The following is a 2912-nucleotide window of genomic DNA, read 5'->3' as shown; positions in this document are numbered from 1 at the left end:
CTAAAATAAAATAGCACTTTTTAATTTGAGAAAATCCAAAACAGAAACAGCACAAAAAAGTTTTTTTTTCCCCCAAGAAATGCCTGAAGATCTTAGAATGACATTTTAAAGTTCTTGGGGAATTACTTTTCTCTTGAGCTGGAATCGCACAGCAAGTCAGTCCCAGATAAATTGGCACTTGTTTAAATCTGTGCTCCTTGTAAAATATTTCTCCTAACAATGAAATGATTCTGCTAAAATAATCCAGGGATTTTTTTTAATCACTTGCCAGACAAGTAGACGGTTACATCAGACAGCTCTGCAGAGCCTAATCAGTTTATATCATAAGACAAAACCCGAGATGAGGTGGGTTTAAATTAGATAGATTCCAGTGTCACTCCCCCTAAGGAAGGTGTAATCTTTGGCAGCTAATCTGACATGATCCATCCATCCATCCATCCATCCATCATCTATCCACCCACCCACCCATCCAATACACTGACTTTATCTTGTGCAGGGTCACACCGGTTGCAGCTTATCCCGCTGACATTCAGTGAGAAGCAGGATACATCCGAGATAAGCTGCCAATCACACCACTAACACAGAAAGACAACTATTCACATTTATGGATTAATTCAAATGACCAGTTAAGACAAAATATTTGTGTTTGTCCTGTGGCAGTTTGCTGGAAAATTGAAATAAAAAATCCATTGACAGCCAAGACTAATCAGCAAGTTCAGTACCAAACATTGCTTCCCACTATCCTACATGTCTGTTTGTTCAAATAATGAAAAAAGTCAACCATTTATAGCTCAAAAAAATTGTCTTCCTTTTTTTTAATATTCACATCATGCACTGGAACAATGCACACATCATCAGATCAGAGACAAACAAACACGAAAGATGGATCAAGCAGGCCATAGGAATCAGAAAGCAGGCCAGGGACACCATCATCCAGGTTAAGGGAGCCTTCATGCTCTCACAAAACTAGGAAATTTCTGTTCCAGAGACCATCAACAAGCAGGGGGCGTGGTCAACCTGGCTAGCTATTGATTTTTACGCCACATTGTGGTGGGAGCACTAGGCATCTTTCATATTCAGAGCATAACTGTTGATAAGGAGTGTAGCTCTGGATTAAGGAGTGGAGGTAGACCGGAGCCGTTTGGGTTATTGTTTTGTAAGCCAGAAGCAGAGCTTTGAATCTGATGCGCTGCAACTGGAAGCCAGTGGAGAGCGATTAGCAGCAGAGTGACATGAGCTCTCTTGGGCTGGTTGAAGACCAGACATGCTGCTGCGTTCTGGATCATCTGCAGAGGTTTAACTGAGCATGCAGGCAGGCCAGCCAGTAAGGAGTTGCAGTAGTCAATGCATGAAATGACCAGAGCCTGGACCAGGAGCTGGGCCGTGTGTCCAGTCAGGTAGGGTCTGATCCTCCTGATGTTGTAGAGAGCAAATCAGCAAGATCGAGCAACCGAGGCAACATGGACCTTAAAGGTCAGCTAGTTGTCTACCATGACACCAAGATTCCTGGTAGAAGATGTAGGCACAAGTGTGATGGAGTCAAGCTGCACGCTTATCTGTGGCGGTAAGGAAGGATTGGCTGGAAAGACAATAAGCTCAGTCTTGGACAGATTTAGCTGAAGGTGGCGATCCTTCATCCATGCGGAGATATCAGCAACATGCTGATATTCACATTGAGACGTTGTGTCATCAGGTGGGAAGGAAAGGAAAAGCTGAGTGTCATCTGCATAGCAGTGGTAGGAGAAACCATGAGAGCTAATGATGCACCGAGTGAGGAGGTGTATAGTGAAAAGAGAAGAGGATCAATGATCTCCTTGTGAGGTAGGACGTAAACCACGAGAGGACAGAGTGTGGAGTATACAGTATATGGTGGTTGACCGTGTCAAAGGCAGCAGACAGGTCCAGCAGTATAAGGACTGAGGATTGACCAGCGGATCTGGCAACCCGTAGGGAATCAGTAACTGACAGGAGAGCAGTTTCAGTAGAGCAGCCTTGCCTATAGCCAGAATGATATGGATCAAACAGGTTGTTGTCTTGGAGGAACTGTGAGACCTGACTGAAGACAGCACGAAAGAGGGAAAGACACCAGATTTAAGAGAGGAGGTGATAATATGGGTTACTGCAGTTTTGATTGTAGGTAAAATGCTCTGCAGGATGTCAGAGGGAACAGGATCAAGAGGACAGGTCGTGGGTTTTGAGTTGACTAGAAGTTTAAAGACTTGGTCCTCATTTAGAGAGTGGAAGGAGCAGAGTGAGGCACCAGTAGCTGGTTTGGTAAGGCTGAGTTGGTCCGGCTCAGTGAATTGGTTACTGATGGTAGCGACCTTTTCAGTGAAGTAGGAAGCAAACATTTCTGCAGTCAGCACAGTGGAAGGCTGAGCAGGTGGTGGAGATAGAAGAGAGTTAAACACCATGAACATGTCGTGTGTTGGGAGCATTGCGGATCTTGTTCTGAAGGCTATCTTTGCAGCCTGTTTTAGGCTGGATGTGAAAGTTTCAAGTTTTTGCTGGTACTCAGACAAGTCAGTGTGCTCTTTTGATTTGTGCCACTTTCTTTCTGCAGCCCTGAGTCCGGCTCTGTTATTTATGAAGGTAAAAATGTGACAAAATGAACAAACTTGTAGATTTGATGTGAAAACTTGTAGAATAAAATGTGAGAAGCTACGCATCAAAAATCTTAACTTGTATGTCAAAATGTTCTGCTGTAAAGAAAACTCACACACATGTGAACTGAATTTGAAGTTACAGAGAAAAAATAGTCCCTCTGACAAATTATCTTCCATAGTTTACTTGTAATTAAATTTTTTTTCAAGTGTTCATTTTGCTTTACAACCTCAACTTAGCGATTACAACTTCCTGAATCTGCTGCTGCAAGTCACAAACGTGCTCTCGCGAGTCACAGCGTGATAAAA

The 2912-nt window shown here is 43.2% G+C and overlaps 1 pseudogene; it reads right to left on the bottom strand.

Moving 5' to 3' along the window:
- Positions 1–1021: 1021 nt before the first annotated feature.
- LOC121642806 lies at positions 1022–2402 on the bottom strand (annotated as a pseudogene).
- Between the last annotated feature and the right edge of the window lie 510 nt (positions 2403–2912).

Source organism: Melanotaenia boesemani, chromosome 7, assembly GCF_017639745.1.
Source record: "Melanotaenia boesemani isolate fMelBoe1 chromosome 7, fMelBoe1.pri, whole genome shotgun sequence".
Classification (NCBI taxonomy): domain Eukaryota; kingdom Metazoa; phylum Chordata; class Actinopteri; order Atheriniformes; family Melanotaeniidae; genus Melanotaenia; species Melanotaenia boesemani.
Note: the sequence above shows the minus strand (reverse complement) of the source record. Positions and strands in the feature narration are given on the sequence as shown.